Source organism: Drosophila biarmipes, unplaced genomic scaffold (assembly GCF_025231255.1).
Source record: "Drosophila biarmipes strain raj3 unplaced genomic scaffold, RU_DBia_V1.1 ptg000009l, whole genome shotgun sequence".
Classification (NCBI taxonomy): Eukaryota; Metazoa; Arthropoda; class Insecta; order Diptera; family Drosophilidae; genus Drosophila; species Drosophila biarmipes.
Window position 1 is genome coordinate 2,544,499 of NW_026114530.1, and position 23,981 is coordinate 2,568,479.

The following is a 23,981-nucleotide window of genomic DNA, read 5'->3' on the forward strand; positions in this document are numbered from 1 at the left end:
TTACTGCGAACTTCCATTAATCATTAAAAAACACTTACCTCTTTTAATAGCATTACAAGAAGCACATATAAAACACCCCAATATACCAATACCTGTTAATTACTCCCTAATAGGAAAAAGCACCTCATCGTCACACGGAGGCATAGCCATCCTGGCTCATAAATCTCTGCAAACCAAAGAAATAACCCTAAACGATGACTTTGACGCAGTATGCTTAGAAGTAACCTCGAAAATCAAATTTAGACTCATCTCGGCATACATCGCTCCAAATAAAGCTTTCTCATTACAAAACCTTCAGGCTGTATTAGACAACTCTCCCACATCCACAATTGTCACTGGTGACTTCAACGGCTGGCACAAAAACTGGGGCTCAAAGCAAAACAATCCTAGGGGAAAAATACTAGAGAAATATATAACACAATCTAACTACATTCTTCTAAACGATATGTCTCCTACACATTTCAGCACACATAGCTCACTAACAAATGTCGATCTTACTTTCGGTAGCCAACTCCTTAAAAGTGACAGCACCTGGCGCACAGAGGATAACCTTTTTGGAAGCGATCACTTCCCCATCATAATTAACCTCTTCACATCAAATACTGCAATCAACCACACGCAAACCCACTTTCATTATTGATTAGGCAGATTGGCATAAATTTGCCAAGCTAACAGAAAACTTCTCTGCACAACGACCACCGAGCACAAACATAAACAAAGAAGCTGCAACAATACAAAAAATTATCCTTTCGAGCAAACTACGAGACGATAAAATGAAAAAATGGTACGTACTTAAAAGAAAAATATCTACATCAAACATTGTACAGTACAAAAGGGCAAATGCCCTATTTAAACTAACACTCAAACAAGCTAAAAAAGCAAACATTAATAAATTCACATCGCAAATCTCACCTGACAGCCAACCCAAATCGATCTGGAGCAACCTCCGTCGCTTTTGCGGCATTAACCCTCAAAAACACATACACTGTATATTCAACCCATCCACAAAACAAAACACTAATAAAAAATTTGAAATTGCTCAACTCTTTTGCCAAAATTTCTCAGAAACCTCCTCCGACAGCAATTTTTCAAGTACCTTTATCAATCACAAACAAACGTCACTTAGCAATACCATTCACCTTCCACATATTCCTAGCAAAAGAGCAACCGAAATAGAAAAACCCATAACTGCAATAGAATTTTCAGCAGCATTAACTACATTAAAAGGAAACACACCAGGATTTGACAGAATCAACTACACAATGCTAAAAAACCTGAATAAAACAACAAAAAACAGAATTATTAACCTCCAAAACGCCATATCAAACAACTACATCCCACAAACATACAAAAATAGCTTAATAATACTGATCCTAAAACCAAATTCAGACAAAACCTTGCTTAAGTCGTACCGCCCGATCGCACTAAGCTCATGCCTAGCAAAACTGCTTGACAAAATAATAGCAAAACGGCCGTGGTGGCTTGTAATACACGACAAACTAATCCATAACAGTCAAACTGGCTTTAGAAAGGGGAAATCGGTTATAGACAGTCTACTACTCATAGACCATCTTTTAGCAAGAGCTCTCTCAAGAAGAAACCATGCATCCATTATATCACTAGACTTTGCAAAGGCCTTTGATAGAATTGGCATCCACTCAATACTTGACCAACTTATAATCTGGAAAACTGGCCCAAAAATTATTAACTACGTAAGAAACTACCTGACAAATAGAAAACTACTCGTGCGCATTGACTCTGAAACCTCCTCCTTTTATCCAATGCAAAACGGCATTCCTCAAGGCTCCCCACTCTCCGTGGTCCTGTTTGTGATCGCATATAACTCACTAACAGAAGCGCTCACACTTCATCCGAACATCAGCCTAAGCGCATACGTAGATGACTTCAACATCATCCTAAGACTAAAAAACAAAAAAAACCTAAATATAAACCTAAATCTGATAATATCCACTATTATAAACTGGGCAGAATTCTCAGGAGCCATGTTATCTACCACAAAATGCAAACACCTCCACGTTTGCAGAAAACATAACTGTAACTGCACCATAACAACAGGAAACACGCAAATGCAAGAAGTAACATCATTAAAAATCCTTGGTCTCCACTTCAATAACAAATACAGATGGAATACTCTCACAGGACTACTAAACAACAACCTCAAACAGTATATTAACGTAATAAAATATCTCTCAAACGCAAAGTTTAACTGCAACACCTCTACACTCCTAAATATAACAAAAGCAAAAGCGGCCTTCCAATCTACGGCTACTGCACGTACACAACACTGCGCAAAGTAAAGACAACAATCAACACAGCCTTTAGAACTGCCCTCGGAGCCTTCAGAACCACCCCCAAAAATAACATACTATGCGAAGCAAATGCAGACGCTTTAGAAGACAGACGAGAATTAGTGTTTTCCGCAGAGCTACTGGCAATAATAGAAGCACTGCAATTACATAAAACTAAAAGAGGCAAATTTTGCATATGCTCAGGCTCGCTCTCTGCCATCGACGCAAAAAACACTAACAACAGCGAACACTATATCTCAAAGGCTCGTAATCTTCTACAAGAAAACAATAATAAATTTAAACTGCTTTGGATCCCCGGTCACGTAGGAATACCTGGAAACGAACTTTCAGATGCCCTAGCAAAAAACGCTACAAGACAACCACTCGCAACCATGGAAAACTTAAACACGCAGGACATATTAAGATATATTAAAAAAATACAATCAAACATATCCAAAACTTCACGCTGGTACCAAGCAATTAATCATCCACAACTCAACTGCCACCAAATTACCAAAAACATTCAGTCATCGATCTCACGTAGAGACCAGATAATAATAACAAGGATCACATACACATACACACTATATGGACCTGTCCGTTCTGCAATGATACCAACGATGCCTTATCAATTATTCACTTACTGACTAACTGCAGGTCACTAAACTACCAAAGGCAACTGATATTTAGAAACACCAATCCACTAGAATCCATCTCAAAACACATTACCACATTACCAAACGTTTCAAAACTAATACTATTCCTAAAGAATACAAACTTATATTACCTCATTTAGGATAATTCTAATTTAGCCAAAATGTACATATAAAATAACACTCATGTAATTGTTGTAAAAATCCGAGCTGAAGGCCTCAACCTTACCTCTACCTACTAATTTTAAATTACTTAGTAGATCTTCATAAATAAATAAATAAATTGTTGTTAGCTATTGTTAACTACGCCCTCTTAAAAATGAAGTCCGGCCTCGGCCTCCTTGAGCTTGATTTTCTTGCCAAGATGACCCGCTGACATGTAAGCAAGATGCAAGTCCACATTACATTTTTTTTTTAATATTTAAGCACCAACAAAATCCGCTTATTATGAAATGAAAGGAAACTTTTTGCTGCTGAACCGCAGCTTAATTTCACATTATAAACAAAAATACTATAAAAAATAATACATTTCTTTCTTTTATTATTTCATTTTATCGGAATATTACTTTTTTTTATTTTAACTTTTGTTTTACATGAATTTATATTTCATTTTATGAATTTGTTTGATTCATATAGCTTTGTTCCCTCTCCTATAACCACTCAGTGGTCAATCCCTTTTCTACACTGAAATGGTCACCGGCCCCGTTGAGAAGTACTACTAGTATTTAGTACAACTCAAAAAAATGTTGTCCGGTATATTATCTTTCTGCGGCTATGATTGCGCATTTCCCGCCTTCTTGCAGCATTCGACGCTCCTGACACCTACTCTCCCGCACACCCAGCAGAATAACAGGCGTTGCAGTCGACATTCGCGCGCCCAGAACTATAGAAGCACCGCCGTAGTATCGCTGTTTTATAGGTTTATCGTCTCGCATGACGATGTGGTGCTCCGCGATACTGGATACCCCTCTAAGTTTGTCAAATCTACTCAACTCAAACTCGAGTTAGGCTTGTACCCATGGATCTGCTGTTCCCATACTACTTCCAGAATCCTTCGTGGTACTACGGTGGCCTGGACCTCTTTGTAATGGGCTTAGAAATCTAATTTGTTCTTCCTGCGTCGATGTATCCGGTCGATGTCGTCAGTGGAAAGCGTTTCGTTCCACGGCCTGTTTCTTCATGTGGGGCAACACGATGTCAAGCTCCTGGCCCTCGTTTGATGTTTGGCCGAATCCGAGTTCGGTGGGCCGTGCCTTGCTGGGAAACCGTCTGTTCCGGGTGGACCAGGAGGAACTGCCGCGCACAACTTGTTCAGTGTGCCGTGCCTTGCTGGGAAACCTAGGATAGGGTAGGCGGTCTGGTTGCTCTACCTCCTAACCACTGAATATTAAATTATCGACGCTCACCTTCAGCCCCAAGGTATTTCCGTAGCTCGTCGTCGATCACCGTTATGAATCACTCATCCAGGAGTGCGTACGTATCATAAGGGTGGACTTGAAAATAAGGACTTTAGGATGGTGCCCATTTTATAAGGCTTATTATAAGTGTTATAGTATCACTTATTATTTATTTTATTATTTTTGTTAACTATTGTTCCCACTTATTATTTGTTTTATTATTTTTGTTAACTCAGTATCATCTCAAACCTCGCAGAGAAAAGACGTGTTACTATTGAGCTCCTGTAGTCTACCTGCCAACAACCAAAAACAACAACTAACAACTGCTTATCAGAAAAAAACAAACAAGTGGGTAAAACAAAATAGTAAAAAACAAAAACAAAAACAACTAACTCAAAATCCATGTGCCGGGCGCCAGCCCGAAAACAACTACAACAATGGACAAACCACCGGACATTAGAAGTGGTACATCAATGTACAACAAAAACCCAGGTGAACCAAAATTCATGATCATTAAAGGAACAGACAACAAATCACTCGAGAATCTTAACCCTTTCATACTTAAAAAAACGATTGACTTTACATGCGATGCTGAGGTGGAATCTTGCAAAAACACCCGTGCCGGATACATTTTGATAAAAACTAAAAACACCTTACAAGCAAGCAAATTACTTAAATTAAACAAAATTGCAAACATTGAAGTAACTGTCTCTGAACACAAAACCCTACATTTTTCTAAAGGAGTCATATATTGCAACTTACTTCGCAACATAAGCGAAGCAGAAATCTTAGACGAACTAAAACCACAATAAGTCGCCGAAATGCGAAAAATATTGAAAAAAAAAGATCAATCCACGACTGAAATCGTCTAATCATCATTACATTTGCTTCGCTTACCCTCCCAGAATACCTTAACATTAAATACGAAAAAATACGCATACGCCCATATATCTCGATGCCTCTGAGGTGTATGAGACGCTTACGTTTTGGACACCCAACCCCATCCTGTAAGAACCCTAATGAACTTTGTAGGAACTGCTCTGATAATGTTCACACAGAGACAAATGAGACATGCCACTACGAAAAAAACTGCATAAACTGCAAAAACATCCCCGATACCGACTCCAAACACAACCCACTAGACCGCAACTGTCCAACATTCAAGAACTAATAAACATTAAAATGACAGAAAAAGTCGATCACAAAACAGCACTTACAATATACCACACTCGCCACAACCATCCACTTCCCATAAGCTTCGCCTCAATTGTATCAAAAAATCTAACCAACACTACAACCTCAACACTCAGCAACTCTAATAAAAATGCACTACAAACCCGCCAAAGCAAACCACCTACATCCTACGACGACATCTCATCCAACACAAGACCTTCACTACCTCTATTAACAACCCAATCACCACCCTAACACATGGACACATACACATTCAACATGGATTTCGACACTCCCACCACCTCAAATCATATGACAAGCGTAAAAACACAGGACCTTAAACTCCGAATTTTTTCTAGCGACAAAAACAAAACACTATCTTCAAACCTAAAACCCACAAAAGCTAATCAAACAAAAATAAAAAAGTCAGATCCAGCAGTAGACAACAAATAGGCACAAAATCACCCACCTCCTCCACCCAATCCAATCAACCTTTAAAATGACCATGAAATTTGGTACAATGGATACCTTAACAATTACTGCGAACTTCCATTAATCATTAAAAAACACTTACCTCTTTTAATAGCATTACAAGAAGCACATATAAAACACCCCAATATACCAATACCTGTTAATTACTCCCTAATAGGAAAAAGCACCTCATCGTCACACGGAGGCATAGCCATCCTGGCTCATAAATCTCTGCAAACCAAAGAAATAACCCTAAACGATGACTTTGACGCAGTATGCTTAGAAGTAACCTCGAAAATCAAATTTAGACTCATCTCGGCATACATCGCTCCAAATAAAGCTTTCTCATTACAAAACCTTCAGGCTGTATTAGACAACTCTCCCACATCCACAATTGTCACTGGTGACTTCAACGGCTGGCACAAAAACTGGGGCTCAAAGCAAAACAATCCTAGGGGAAAAATACTAGAGAAATATATAACACAATCTAACTACATTCTTCTAAACGATATGTCTCCTACACATTTCAGCACACATAGCTCACTAACAAATGTCGATCTTACTTTCGGTAGCCAACTCCTTAAAAGTGACAGCACCTGGCGCACAGAGGATAACCTTTTTGGAAGCGATCACTTCCCCATCATAATTAACCTCTTCACATCAAATACTGCAATCAACCACACGCAAACCCACTTTCATTATTGATAAGGCAGATTGGCATAAATTTGCCAAGCTAACAGAAAACTTCTCTGCACAACGACCACGAGCACAAACATAAACAAAGAAGCTGCAACAATACAAAAAAATTTTCCTTTCGAGCGCTTACAAGGCTATACCACAAACACACCCAACGGGTAAGCCTCATAATTTACCATGGTGGAACAACAATCTCAAAAAACTACGAGACGATAAAATGAAAAAATGGTACGTACTTAAAAGAAAAATATCTACATCAAACATTGTACAGTACAAAAGGGCAAATGCCCTATTTAAACTAACACTCAAACAAGCTAAAAAAGCAAACATTAATAAATTCACATCGCAAATCTCACCTGACAGTCAACCCAAATCGATCTGGAGCAACCTCCGTCGCTTTTGCGGCATTAACCCTCAAAAACACATACACTGTATATTCAACCCATCCACAAAACAAAACAATAATAAAAAATTTTAAATTGCTCAACTCTTTTGCCAAAATTTCTCAGAAACCTCCTCCGACAGCAATTTTTCAAGTACCTTTATCAATCACAAACAAACGTCACTTAGCAATACCATTCACCTTCCACATATTCCTAGCAAAAGAGCAACCGAAATAGAAAAACCCATAACTGCAATAGAATTTTCAGCAGCATTAACTACATTAAAAGAAAACACACCAGGATTTGACAGAATCAACTACACAATGCTAAAAAACCTGAATAAAACAACAAAAAACAGAATTATTAACCTCCAAAACGCCATATCAAACAACTACATCCCACAAACATACAAAAATAGCTTAATAATACTGATCCTAAAACCAAATTCAGACAAAACCTTGCTTAAGTCGTACCGCCCGATCGCACTAAGCTCATGCCTAGCAAAACTGCTTGACAAAATAATAGCAAAACGGCCGTGGTGGCTTGTAATACACGACAAACTAATCCATAACAGTCAAACTGGCTTTAGAAAGGGGAAATCGGTTATAGACAGTCTACTACTCATAGACCATCTTTTAGCACGAGCTCTCTCAAGAAGAAACCATGCATCCATTATATCACTAGACTTTGCAAAGGCCTTTGATAGAATTGGCATCCACTCAATACTTGACCAACTTATAATCTGGAAAACTGGCCCAAAAATTATTAACTACGTAAGAAACTACCTGACAAATAGAAAACTACTCGTGCGCATTGACTCTGAAACCTCCTCCTTTTATCCAATGCAAAACGGCATTCCTCAAGGCTCCCCACTCTCCGTGGTCCTGTTTGTGATCGCATATAACTCACTAACAGAAGCGCTCACACTTCATCCGAACATCAGCCTAAGCGCATACGTAGATGACTTCAACATCATCCTAAGACTAAAAAACAAAAAAAACCTAAATATAAACCTAAATCTGATAATATCCACTATTATAAACTGGGCAGAATTCTCAGGAGCCATGTTATCTACCACAAAATGCAAACACCTCCACGTTTGCAGAAAACATAACTGTAACTGCACCATAACAACAGGAAACACGCAAATGCAAGAAGTAACATCATTAAAAATCCTTGGTCTCCACTTCAATAACAAATACAGATGGAATACTCTCACAGGACTACTAAACAACAACCTCAAACAGTATATTAACGTAATAAAATATCTCTCGAACGCAAAGTTTAACTGCAACACCTCTACACTCCTAAATATAACAAAAGCAAAAGCGGCCTTCCAATCTACGGCTACTGCACGTACACAACACTGCGCAAAGTAAAGACAACAATCAACACAGCCTTTAGAACTGCCCTCGGAGCCTTCAGAACCACCCCCAAAAATAACATACTATGCGAAGCAAATGCAGACGCTTTAGAAGACAGACGAGAATTAGTGTTTTCCGCAGAGCTACTGGCAATAATAGAAGCACTGCAATTACATAAAACTAAAAGAGGCAAATTTTGCATATGCTCAGGCTCGCTCTCTGCCATCGACGCAAAAAACACTAACAACAGCGAACACTATATCTCAAAGGCTCGTAATCTTCTACAAGAAAACAATAATAAATTTAAACTGCTTTGGATCCCCGGTCACGTAGGAATACCTGGAAACGAACTTTCAGATGCCCTAGCAAAAAACGCTACAAGACAACCACTCGCAACCATGGAAAACTTAAACACGCAGGACATATTTAGATATATTAAAAAAATACAATCAAACATATCCAAAACTTCACGCTGGTACCAAGCAATTAATCATCCACAACTCAACTGCCACCAAATTACCAAAAACATTCAGTCATCGATCTCACGTAGAGACCAGATAATAATAACAAGGATCACATACACATACACACTATATGGACCCAACTGTAACCAGGACCTGTCCGTTCTACAATGATGCCAACGATGCCTTATCAATTATTCACTTACTGACTAACTGCAGGTCACTAAACTACCAAAGGCAACTGATATTTAAAAACACCAATCCACTAGAATCCATCTCAAAACAAATTACCACATTACCAAACGTTTCAAAACTAATACTATTCCTAAAGAATACAAACTTATATTACCTCATTTAGGTTAATTCTAATTGAGGCAAAATGTACATATAAAATAACACTCATGTAATTGTTGTAAAAAACCGAGCTGAAGGCGTCAACCTTACCTCTACCTACTAATTTTAAATTACTTAGTAGATCTTCATAAATAAATAAATAAATTGTTGTTAGCTATTGTTAACTACGCCCTCTTAAAAATGAAATCCGGCCTCGGCCTCCTTGAGCTTGATTTTCTTGCCAAGATGACCCGCTGACATGTAAGCAAGATGCAAGTCCACATTATATTTTTTTTTAAATATTTAAGCACCAAAAAAATCCGCTTATTATGAAATGAAAGGAAACTTTTTGCTGCTGAACCGCAGCTAAATTGCACATTATAAACAAAAATACTATAAAAAATAATACATTTCTTTCTTTTATTATTTCATTTTATCGGAATATTACTTTTTTTTATTTTAACTTTTGTTTTACATGAATTTATATTTCATTTTATGAATTTGTTTGATTCATATAGCTTTGTTCCCTCTCCTATAACCACTCAGTGGTCAATCCCTTTTCTACACTGAAATGGTCACCGGCCCCGTTGAGAAGTACTACTAGTATTTAGTACAACTCAAAAAAATGTAGTCCGGTATATTATCTTTCTGCGGCTATAATTGCGCATTTCCCGCAGTATTCCTTGCAGCATTCGACGCTCCTGACACCTACTCTTCCGCGCACCCACCAGAATAACAGGCGTTGGAGTTGACATTCCCGCGCCCAGAACTATAGAAGCACCGCCGTAGTATCGCTGTTTTATAGGTTTATCGTCTCGCATGACGATGTGGTGCTCCGCGATACTGGATACCCCTCTAAGTTTGTCAAATCTACTCAACTCAAACTCGAGTTAGGCTTGCATACTACTTCCAGAATCCTTCGTGGTACTACGGTGGCCTGGACCTCTTTGTAATGGGCTTAGAAATCTAATTTGTTCTTCCTGCGTCGATGTATCCGGTCGATGTCGTCAGTGGAAAGCGTTTCGTTCCACGGCCTGTTTCTTCATGTGGGGCTACACGGTGCCAAGCTCCTGGCCCTCGTTTGTTGTGGGCGCCGTCATCGTCTAAATCTTCCTGGGGAGGCCCGAATCCGAGTTCGGTGGGCCGTGCCTTGCTGGGAAACCGTCTGTTCCAGGTGGACCAGGAGGAACTGTCGCGCACAACTTGTTCAGTGTGCCGTGCCTTGCTGGGAAACCTAGGATAGGGTAGGCGGTCTGGTTGCTCTACCTCCTCACCACTGAATATTAAATTATGGACGCTCATCTTCAGCCCCAAGGTCTTTCCGTAGCTCGTCGTCGATCACCGTTATGAATGATCACTCATCCAGGAGTGCGTACGTATCATAAGGGTGGACTTGAAAATAAGGACTTTAGGATGGTGCCTATTTTATAAGGCTTATTATAAGTGTTATAGTATCACTTATTATTTATTTTATTATTTTTGTTAACTATTGTTCAAACTTATTATTTGTTTTATTATTTTTGTTAGCTCAGTATCATCTCAAACCTCGCAGAAAAAACACGTGTTACTATTGAGCTCCTGTAGTGTACCTGCCAACAACCAATAACAACAACTAACAACTGCTTATCAGAAAAAAACAAACAAGTGCGTAAAACAAAATAGTAAAAAACAAAAACAAAAACAACTAACTCAAAATCCATGTGCCGGGCGCCAGCCCGAAAACAACTACAACAATGGACAAACCACCGGACATTAGAAGTGGTACATCAATGTACAACAAAAACCCAGGTGAACCAAAATTCATGATAATTAAAGGAACAGTCAACAAATCACTCGAGAATCTTAACCCTTTCATACTTAAAAAAACGATTGACTTTACATGCGAGGTGAGGTGGAATCTTGCAAAAAACACCTTACAAGCAAGCAAATTACTTAAATTAAACAAAATTGCAAACATTGAAGTAAGTGTCTCTGAGGAGACTTCTAAAGGAGTCATATATTGCAACTTACTTCGCAACATAAGCGAAGCAGAAATCTTAGACGAACTAAAACCACAATAAGTCGCCGAAATGCGAAAAATATTGAAAAAAAAAATCAATCCACGACTGAAATCGTCTAATCATCATTACATTTGCTTCGCTTACCCTCCCAGAATACCTTAACATTAAATACGAAAATATACGCATACGCCCATATATCTCGATGCCTCTGAGGTGTATGAGACGCTTACGTTTTGGACACCCAACCCCATCCTGTAAGAACCCTAATGAACTTTGTAGGAACTGCTCTGATAAAGTTCACACAGAGACAAATGAGACATGCCACTACGAAAAAAACTGCATAAACTGCAAAAACATCCCCGATACCGACTCCAAACACAACCCACTAGACCGCAACTGTCCAACATTCAAGAACTAACAAACATTAAAATTACAGAAAAAGTCGATCACAACACAGCACTTACAATATACCACACTCGCCACAACCATCCACTTCCCATAAGCTTCGCCTCAATTGTATCAAAAAATCTAACCAACACTACAACCTCAACACTCAGCAACTCTAATAAAAATGCACTACAAACCCGCCAAAGCAAACCACCTACATCCTACGACGACATCTCATCCAACACAAGACCTTCACTACCCAATTAACAACCCAATCACCACCCTAACACATGGACACAGACACATTCAACATGGATTTCGACACTCCCACCACCTCAAAACATATGACAAGCGTAAAAACACAGGACCTTAAACTCCGAATTTTTTCTAGCGACAAAAACAAAACACTATCTTCAAACCTAAAACCCACAAAAGCTAATGAAACAAAAATAAAAAAGTCAGATCCAGCAGTAGACAATAAAAAGGCACAAAATCATGAACGGATACCTTAACAATTACTGCGAACTTCAATTAATCATTAAAAAACACTTACCTCTTTTAATAGCATTACAAGAAACACATATAAAACACCCCAATATACCAATACCTGTTAATTACTCCCTAATAGGAAAAAGCACCTCATCGTCCAAATAAAGCTTTCTCATTACAAAACCTTCAGGCTGTATTAGACAACTCTCCCACATCCACAATTGTCACTGGTGACTTCAACGGCTGCCACAAAAACTGGGGCTCAAAGCAAAACAATCCTAGGGGAAAAATACTAGAGAAATATATAACACAATCTAACTACATTCTTCTAAACGATATGTCTCCTACACATTTCAGCACACATAGCTCACTAACAAATGTCGATCTTACTTTCGGTAGCCAACTCCTTAAAATTGATAGAACCTGGCGCACAGAGGATAACCTTTTTGGAAGCGATCACTTCCCCATCATAATTAACCTCTTCACATCAAATACTGCCAACTTGCAATCAACCACACGCAAACCCACTTTCATTATTGATAAGCCAGATTGGCATAAATTTTCCAAGCTAACAGACAACTTCTCTGCACAACGACCACCGAGCACAAACATAAACAAAGAAGCTGCAACAATACAAAAAATTATCCTTTCGAGCGCCCACAAGGCTATACCACAAACAAACCCAACGGGTAAGCCTCATAATTTACCATGGTGGAACAACAATCTCAAAAAACTACGAGACGATAAAATGAAAAAATGGTACGTACTTAAAAGAAAAATATCTACATCAAACATTGTACAGTACAAAAGGGCAAATGCCCTATTTAAACTAACACTCAAACAAGCTAAAAAAGCAAACATTAATAAATTCACATCGCAAATCTCACCTGACAGCCAACCCAAATCGATCTGGAGCAACCTCCGTCGCTTTTGCGGCATTAACCCTCAAAAACACATACATTGTATATTCAACCCATCCACAAAACAAAACACTAATAAAAAATTTGAAATTGCTCAACTCTTTTGCCAAAATTTCTCAGAAACCTCCTCCGACAGCAATTTTTCAAGTACCTTTATCAATCACAAACAAACGACACTTAGCAATACCATTCACCTTCCACATATTCCTAGCAAAAGAGCAACCGAAATAGAATAACCCATAACTGCAATAGAATTTTCAGCAGCATTAACTACATTAAAAGGAAACACACCAGGATTTGACAGAATCAACTACACAATGCTAAAAAAACCTGGATAAAACAACAAAAAACAGAATTATTAACCTCCAAAACGCCATACCAAACAACTGCATCCCACAAACATACAAAAATAGCTTAATAATACTGATCCTAAAACCAAATTCAGACAAAACCTTGCTTAACTCGTACCGCCCGATCGCACTAAGCTCATGCCTAGCAAAACTGCTTGACAAAATAATAGCAAAACGGCCGTGGTGGTTTGTAATACACGACAAACTAATCCATAACAGTCAAACTGGCTTTAGAAAGGGGAAATCGGTTATAGACAGTCTACTACTCATAGACCATCTTTTAGCACGAGCTCTCTCAAGAAGAAACCATGCATCCATTATATCACTAGACTTTGCAAAGGCCTTTGATAGAATTGGCATCCACTCAATACTTGACCAACTTATAATCTGGAAAACTGGCCCAAAAATTCCTCAAGGCTCCCCACTCTCCGTAGTCCTGCTTGTGATCGCATATAACTCACTAACAGAAAAGCTCACACTTCATCCGAACATCAGCCTAAGCGCATACGCAGATGACTTCAACATCATCCTAAAACTAAAAAACAAAAAATAACTAAATATAAACCTAAATCCGATAATATCCACTATTATAGACTGGGCAGAATACTCAGGAGCCATGTTATCTACCACAAAATGCAAACACCTCCACGTTTGCAGAAAACATAACTGTAACTGCACCATAACAACAGGAAACACGCAAATGCAAGAAGTAACATCATTAAAAATCCTTGGTCTCCACTTCAATAACAAATACAGATGGAATACTCTCACAGAACTACTAAACAACAACCTCAAACAGTATATTAACGTAATAAAATATCTCTCAAACGCAAAGTTTAACTGCAACACCTCTACACTCCTAAATATAACAAAAGCAAAAGCGGCCTTCCAATCTACGGCTACTGCACGTACACAACACTGCGCAAAGTAAAGACAACAATCAACACAGCCTTTAGAACTGCCCTCGGAGCCTTCAGAACCACCCCCAAAAATAACATACTATGCGAAACAAATGCAGACGCTTTAGAAGACAGACGAGAATTAGTGTTTTCCGCAGAGCTACTGGCAATAATAGAAGCACTGCAATTACATAAAACTAAAAGAGGCAAATTTTGCATATGCTCAGGCTCGCTATCTGCCATCGACGCAATTAAAAACACTAACAACAGCGAACACTATATCTCAAAGGCTCGTAATCTTCTACAAGAAAACAATAATAAATTTAAACTGCTTTGGATCCCCGGTCACGCGGGAAAACCTGGAAACGAACTTGCAGATGCCCTAGCAAAAAACGCTACAAGACAACCACTCGCAACCATGGAAAACTTAAACACGCAGGACATATTTAGATATATTAAAAATACATATCTCTTGAAAATACAATCAAACATATCCAAAACTTCACGCTGGAACCAAGCAATTAATCATCCACAACTGCCACCAAATTACCAAAAACATTCAGTCATCGATCTCACGTAGAGACCAGATAATAATAACAAGGATAACATACACATACACACTATATGGACCTGTCCGTTCTGCAATGATACCAACGATGCCTTATCAATTATTCACTTACTGACTAACTGCAGGTCACTAAACTACCAAAGGCAACTGATATTTAGAAACACCAATCCACTAGAATCCATCTCAAAACACATTACCACATTACCAAACGTTTCAAAACTAATACTATTCCTAAAAAATACAAACTTATATTACCTCATTTAGGATAATTCTAATTTAGCCAAAATGTACATATAAAATAACACTCATGTAATTGTTGTAAAAAACCGAGCTGAAGGCCTCACCTACTAATTTTAAATTACTTAGTAGATCTTCATAAATAAATAAATAAATTGTTGTTAACTATTGTTAACTACGCCCTCTTAAAAATGAAGTCCGGCCCTAGTTGCTCTACCTCCTAACCACTGAATATTAAATTATCGACGCTCACCTTCAGCCCCAAGGTCTTTCCGTAGCTCGTCGTCGGTCACCGTTATGAATGATCACTCATCCAGTAGAGCGTACGTATCATAAGGGTGGACTTGAAAATAAGGACTTTAGGATGGTGCCTATTTTATAAGGCTTATTATAAGTGTTATAGTATCACTTATTATTTATTTTATTATTTTTGTTAACTATTGTTCTCACTTATTATTTGTTTTATTTTTTGTTAGCTCAGTATCATCTCAAACCCCGCAGAGAAAACACGTGTTACTATTGAGCTCCTGTAGTCTACCTGCCAACAACCAAAAACAACAACTAACAACTGCTTATCAGAAAAAAACAAACAAGTGCGTAAAACAAAATAGTAAAAAACAAAAACAAAAACAACTAACTCAAAATCCATGTGCCGGGCGCCAGCCCGAAAACAACTACAACAATGGACAAACCACCGGACATTAGAAGTGGTACATCAATGTACAACAAAAACCCAGGTGAACCAAAATTCATGATCATTAAAGGAACAGACAACAAATCACTCGAGAATTTTAACATTGAATACGAAAAAATACGCATACGCCCATATATCTCGATGCCTCTGAGGTGTATGAGACGCTTACGTTTTGGACACCCAACCCCATCCTGTAAGAACCCTAATGAACTTTGTAGGAACTGCTCTGATAAAGTTCACACAGAGACAAATGAGACATGCCACTACGAAAAAAACTGCATAAACTGCAAAAACATCCCCGATACCGACTCCAAACACAACCTACTAGACCGCAACTGTCCAACATTCAAGAACTAACAAACATTAAAATTACAGAAAAAGTCGATCACAACACAGCACTTACAATATACCACACTCGCCACAACCATCCACTTCCCATAAGCTTCGCCTCAATTGTATCAAAAAATCTAACCAACACTACAACCTCAACACTCAGCAACTCTAATAAAAATGCACTACAAACCCGCCAAAGCAAACCACCTACATCCTACGACGACATCTCATCCAACACAAGACCTTCACTACCTCTATTAACAACCCAATCACCACCCTAACACATGGACACAGACACATTCAACATGGATTACGACACTCCCACCACCTCAAAACATATGCCAAGCGTAAAAACACAGGACCTTAAACTCCGAATTTTTTTTAGCGACAAAAACAAAACACTATCTTCAAACCTAAAACCCACAAAAGCTAATGAAACAAAAATAAAAAAGTCAGATCCAGCAGTAGACAACAAATAGGCACAAAATCACCCACCTCCTCCACCAAATCCAATCAACCTTTAAAATGACCATGAAATTTGTACAATGGAATATGAACGGATACCTTAACAATTACTGCGAACTTCAATTAATCATTAAAAAACACTTACCTCTTTTAATAGCATTACAAGAAACACATATAAAACACCCCAATATACCAATACCTGTTAATTACTCCCTAATAGGAAAAAGCACCTCATCGTCACACGGAGGCGTAGCCATCCTGGCCTGTCGATCTTACTTTCGGTAGCCAACTCCTTAAAATTGACAGTACCTGGCACACAGAGGATAACCTATTTGGAAGCGATCATTATTGATAAGGCAGATTGGCATAAATTTGCCAAGCTAACAGAAAACTTCTCTGCACAACGACCACCGAGCACAAACATAAGCAAAGAAGCTGTAACAATACAAAAAATTATCCTTTCGAGCGCTCACAAGGCTATACCACAAACACACCCAACGGGTAAGCCTCATAATTTACCATGGTGGAACAACAATCTCAAAAAACTACGAGACGATAAAATGAAAAAATGGTACGTACTTAAAAGAAATATATCTACATCAAACATTGTACAGTACAAAAGGGCAAATGCCCTATTTAAACTAACACTCAAACAAGCTAAAAAAGCAAACATTAATAAATTCACATCGCAAATCTCACCTGACAGCCAACGCAAATCGATCTGGAGCAACCTCCGTCGCTTTTGCGGCATTAACCCCCAAAAACACATACACTGTATATTCAACCCATCCACAAAACAAAACACTAATAAAAAATTTGAAATTGCTCAACTCTTTTGCCAAAATTTCTCAGAAACCTCCTCCGACAGCAATTTTTCAATTACCTTTATCAATCACAAACAAACGTCACTTAGCAATACCATTCATATTCCACATATTCCTAGCAAAAGAGCACCCGAAATAGAAAAACCCATAACTGCAATAGAATTTTCAGCAGCATTAACTACATTAAAAGGAAACACACCAGTATTTGACAGAATCAACTACACAATGCTAAAAAACCTGGATAAAACAACAAAAAACAGATTTATTAACCTCCAAAACGCCATTCCAAACAACTACATCCCACAAACATACAAAAATAGCTTAATAATACTGATCCTAAAACCAAATTCAGACAAAACCTTGCTTAACTCGTACCGCCCGATCGCACTAAACTCATGCCTAGCAAAACTGCTTGACAAAATAATAGCAAAACGGCCGTGGTGGTTTGTAATACACGACAAACTAATCCATAACAGTCAAACTGGCTTTAGAAAGGGGAAATCGGTTATAGACAGTCTACTACTCATAGACCATGTTTTAGCACGAGCTCTCTCAAGAAGAAACCATGCATCCATTATATCACTAGACTTTGCAAAGGCCTTTGATAGAATTGGCATCCACTCAATACTTGACCAACTTATAATCTGGAAAACTGGCCCAAAAATTATTAACTACGTAAGAAACTACATGATAAATAGAAAACTACTCGTGCGCATTGACTCTGAAACCTCCTCCTTTTATCCAATGCAAAACGGCATTCCTCAAGGCTCCCCACTCTCCGTGGTCCTGTTTGTGATCGCATATAACTCACTAACAGAAGCGCTCACACTTCATCCGAACATCAGCCTAAGCGCATACGCAGATGACTTCAACATCATCCTAAAACTAAAAAACAAAAAATAACTAAATATAAACCTAAATCCGATAATATCCACTATTATAGACTGGGCAGAATACTCAGGAGCCATGTTATCTACCACAAAATGCAAACACCTCCACGTTTGCAGAAAACATAACTGTAACTGCACCATAACAACAGGAAACACGCAAATGCAAGAAGTAACATCATTAAAAATCCTTGGTCTCCACTTCAATAACAAATACAGATGGAATACTCTCACAGAACTACTAAACAACAACCTCAAACAGTATATTAACGTAATAAAATATCTCTCAAACGCAAAGTTTAACTGCAACACCTCTACACTCCTAAATATAACAAAAGCAAAAGCGGCCTTCCAATCTACGGCTACTGCACGTACACAACACTGCGCAAAGTAAAGACAACAATCAACACAGCCTTTAGAACTGCCCTCGGAGCCTTCAGAACCACCCCCAAAAATAACATACTATGCGAAGCAAATGCAGACGCTTTAGAAGACAGACGAGAATTAGTGTTTTCCGCAGAGCTACTGGCAATAATAGAAGCACTGCAATTACATAAAACTAAAAGAGGCAAATTTTGCATATGCTCAGGCTCGCTCTCTGCCATCGACGCAAAAAACACTAACAACAGCGAACACTATATCTCAAAGGCTCGTAATCTTCTACAAGAAAACAATAATAAATTTAAACTGCTTTGGATCCCCGGTCACGTAGGAATACCTGGAAACGAACTTTCAGATGCCCTAGCAAAAAACGCTACAAGACAACCACTCGCAACCATGGAAAACTTAAACACGCAGGACATATTTAGATATATTAAAAAAATACAATCAAACATATCCAAAACTTCACGCTGGTACCAAGCAATTAATCATCCACAACTCAACTGCCACCAAATTACCAAAAACATTCAGTCATCGATCTCACGTAGAGACCAGATAATAATAACAAGGATCACATACACATACACACTATATGGACCCAACTGTAACCAGGACCTGTCCGTTCTGCAATGATACCAACGATGCCTTATCAATTATTCACTTACTGACTAACTGCAGGTCACTAAACTACCAAAGGCAACTGATATTTAGAAACACCAATCCACTAGAATCCATCTCAAAACACATTACCACATTACCAAACGTTTCAAAACTAATACTATTCCTAAAGAATACAAACTTATATTACCTCATTTAGGATAATTCTAATTTAGCCAAAATGTACATATAAAATAACACTCATGTAATTGTTGTAAAAATCCGAGCTGAAGGTCTCAACCTTACCTCTACCTACTAATTTTAAATTACTTAGTAGATCTTCATAAATAAATAAATAAATTGTTGTTAGCTATTGTTAACTACGCCCTCTTAAAAATGAAGTCCGGCCTCGGCCTCCTTGAGCTTGATTTTCTTGCCAAGATGACCCGCTGACATGTAAGCAAGATGCAAGTCCACATTACATTTTTTTTTTAATATTTAAGCAGAGACACATTCAACATGGATTTCGACACTCCCACCACCTCAAAACATATGCCAAGCGTAAAAACACAGGACCTTAAACTCCGAATTTTTTCTAGCGACAAAAACAAAACACTATCTTCAAACCTAAAACCCACAAAAGCTAATGAAACAAAAATAAAAAAGTCAGATCCAGCAGTAGACAACAAATAGGCACAAAATCACCCACCTCCTCCACCAAATCCAATCAACCTTTAAAATGACCATGAAATTTGTACAATGGAATATGAACGGATACCTTAACAATTACTGCGAACTTCAATTAATCATTAAAAAACACTTACCTCTTTTAATAGCATTACAAGAAACACATATAAAACACCCCAATATACCAATACCTGTTAATTACTCCCTAATAGGAAAAAGCACCTCATCGTCACACGGAGGCGTAGCCATCCTGGCCTGTCGATCTTACTTTCGGTAGCCAACTCCTTAAAATTGACAGTACCTGGCACACAGAGGATAACCTATTTGGAAGCGATCATTATTGATAAGGCAGATTGGCATAAATTTGCCAAGCTAACAGAAAACTTCTCTGCACAACGACCACCGAGCACAAACATAAGCAAAGAAGCTGTAACAATACAAAAAATTATCCTTTCGAGCGCTCACAAGGCTATACCACAAACACACCCAACGGGTAAGCCTCATAATTTACCATGGTGGAACAACAATCTCAAAAAACTACGAGACAATGAAAAAATGGTACGTACTTAAAAGAAAAATATCTACATCAAACATTGTACAGTACAAAAGGGCAAATGCCCTATTTAAACTAACACTCAAACAAGCTAAAAAAGCAAACATTAATAAATTCACATCGCAAATCTCACCTGACAGCCAACGCAAATCGATCTGGAGCAACCTCCGTCGCTTTTGCGGCATTAACCCCCAAAAACACATACACTGTATATTCAACCCATCCACAAAACAAAACACTAATAAAAAATTTGAAATTGCTCAACTCTTTTGCCAAAATTTCTCAGAAACCTCCTCCGACAGCAATTTTTCAATTACCTTTATCAATCACAAACAAACGTCACTTAGCAATACCATTCATATTCCACATATTCCTAGCAAAAGAGCACCCGAAATAGAAAAACCCATAACTGCAATAGAATTTTCAGCAGCATTAACTACATTAAAAGGAAACACACCAGTATTTGACAGAATCAACTACACAATGCTAAAAAACCTGGATAAAACAACAAAAAACAGATTTATTAACCTCCAAAACGCCATTCCAAACAACTACATCCCACAAACATACAAAAATAGCTTAATAATACTGATCCTAAAACCAAATTCAGACAAAACCTTGCTTAACTCGTACCGCCCGATCGCACTAAACTCATGCCTAGCAAAACTGCTTGACAAAATAATAGCAAAACGGCCGTGGTGGTTTGTAATACACGACAAACTAATCCATAACAGTCAAACTGGCTTTAGAAAGGGGAAATCGGTTATAGACAGTCTACTACTCATAGACCATGTTTTAGCACGAGCCCTCTCAAGAAGAAACCATGCATCCATTATATCACTAGACTTTGCAAAGGCCTTTGATAGAATTGGCATCCACTCAATACTTGACCAACTTATAATCTGGAAAACTGGCCCAAAAATTATTAACTACGTAAGAAACTACATGACAAATAGAAAACTACTCGTGCGCATTGACTCTGAAACCTCCTCCTTTTATCCAATGCAAAACGGCATTCCTCAAGGCTCCCCACTCTCCTTGGTCCTGCTTGTGATCGCATATAACTCACTAACAGAAAAGCTCACACTTCATCCGAACATCAGCCTAAGCGCATACGCAGATGACTTCAACATCATCCTAAAACTAAAAAACAAAAAATAACTAAATATAAACCTAAATCCGATAATATCCACTATTATAGACTGGGCAGAATACTCAGGAGCCATGTTATCTACCACAAAATGCAAACACCTCCACGTTTGCAGAAAACATAACTGTAACTGCACCATAACAACAGGAAACACGCAAATGCAAGAAGTAACATCATTAAAAATCCTTGGTCTCCACTTCAATAACAAATACAGATGGAATACTCTCACAGAACTACTAAACAACAACCTCAAACAGTATATTAACGTAATAAAATATCTCTCAAACGCAAAGTTTAACTGCAACACCTCTACACTCCTAAATATAACAAAAGCAAAAGCGGCCTTCCAATCTACGGCTACTGCACGTACACAACACTGCGCAAAGTAAAGACAACAATCAACACAGCCTTTAGAACTGCCCTCGGAGCCTTCAGAACCACCCCCCAAAATAACATACTATGCGAAGCAAATGCAGACGCTTTAGAAGACAGACGAGAATTAGTGTTTTCCGCAGAGCTACTGGCAATAATAGAAGCACTGCAATTACATAAAACTAAAAGAGGCAAATTTTGCATATGCTCAGGCTCGCTCTCTGCCATCGACGCAAAAAACACTAACAACAGCGAACACTATATCTCAAAGGCTCGTAATCTTCTACAAGAAAACAATAATAAATTTAAACTGCTTTGGATCCCCGGTCACGTAGGAATACCTGGAAACGAACTTTCAGATGCCCTAGCAAAAAACGCTACAAGACAACCACTCGCAACCATGGAAAACTTAAACACGCAGGACATATTTAGATATATTAAAAAAATACAATCAAACATATCCAAAACTTCACGCTGGTACCAAGCAATTAATCATCCACAACTCAACTGCCACCAAATTACCAAAAACATTCAGTCATCGATCTCACGTAGAGACCAGATAATAATAACAAGGATCACATACACATACACACTATATGGACCCAACTGTAACCAGGACCTGTCCGTTCTGCAATGATACCAACGATGCCTTATCAATTATTCACTTACTGACTAACTGCAGGTCACTAAACTACCAAAGGCAACTGATATTTAGAAACACCAATCCACTAGAATCCATCTCAAAACACATTACCACATTACCAAACGTTTCAAAACTAATACTATTCCTAAAGAATACAAACTTATATTACCTCATTTAGGATAATTCTAATTTAGCCAAAATGTACATATAAAATAACACTCATGTAATTGTTGTAAAAAACCGAGCTGAAGGCCTCAACCTTACCTCTACCTACTAATTTTAAATTACTTACCTCTACCTACTAATTTTAAATTACTTAGTAGATCTTCATAAATAAATAAATAAATTGTTGTTAGCTATTGTTAACTACGCCCTCTTAAAAATGAAGTCCGGCCTCGGCCTCCTTGAGCTTGATTTTCTTGCCAAGATGACCCGCTGACATGTAAGCAAGATGCAAGTCCACATTACATTTTTTTTTTAATATTTAAGCACCAACAAAATCCGCTTATTATGAAATGAAAGGAAACTTTTTGCTGCTGAACCGCAGCTTAATTTCACATTATAAACAAAAATACTATAAAAAATAATACATTTCTTTCTTTTATTATTTCATTTTATCGGAATATTACTTTTTTTTATTTTAACTTTTGTTTTACATGAATTTATATTTCATTTTATGAATTTGTTTGATGCATATAGCTTTGTTCCCTCTCCTATAACCACTCAGTGGTCAATCCCTTTTCTACACTGAAATGGTCACCGGCCCCGTTGAGAAGTACTACTAGTATTTAGTACAACTCAAAAAATGTTGTCCGGTATATTATCTTTCTGCGGCTATGATTGCGCATTTCCCGCCTTCTTGCAGCATTCGACGCTCCTGACACCTACTCTCCCGCACACCCAGCAGAATAACAGGCGTTGCAGTCGACATTCGCGCGCCCAGAACTATAGAAGCACCGCCGTAGTATCGCTGTTTTATAGGTTTATCGTCTCGCATGACGATGTGGTGCTCCGCGATACTGGATACCCCTCTAAGTTTGTCAAATCTACTCAACTCAAACTCGAGTTAGGCTTGCACCCATGGATCTGCTGTTCCCATACTACTTCCAGAATCCTTCGTGGTACTACGGTGGCCTGGACCTCTTTGTAATGGGCTTAGAAATCTAATTTGTTCTTCCTGCGTCGATGTATCCGGTCGATGTCGTCAGTGGAAAGCGTTTCGTCCCACGGCCTGTTTCTTCATGTGGGGCAACACGATGTCAAGCTCCTGGCCCTCGTTTGATGTTTGGCCGAATCCGAGTTCGG

General features: G+C 38.3%; 1 long non-coding RNA gene across 5 annotated transcripts in view; it reads right to left on the reverse strand.

Annotated features, from left to right (window-relative positions):
• The window catches only part of LOC127011816 (uncharacterized), a 47,346-nt gene extending 27,197 nt beyond the window's left edge, over window positions 1-20,149 (reverse strand). For 4 of the 5 annotated variants that reach the window (XR_007765192.1, XR_007765193.1, XR_007765191.1 and 1 more), the window contains exon 1: window positions 16,613-16,781. This is a non-coding gene — a long non-coding RNA (uncharacterized LOC127011816). Of the gene's footprint in view, window positions 1-16,612; window positions 16,782-19,980 lie in introns of those variants that run through there. The other variant, XR_007765190.1, reaches the window with a different exon arrangement.
• Between the last annotated feature and the right edge of the window lie 3,832 nt (window positions 20,150-23,981).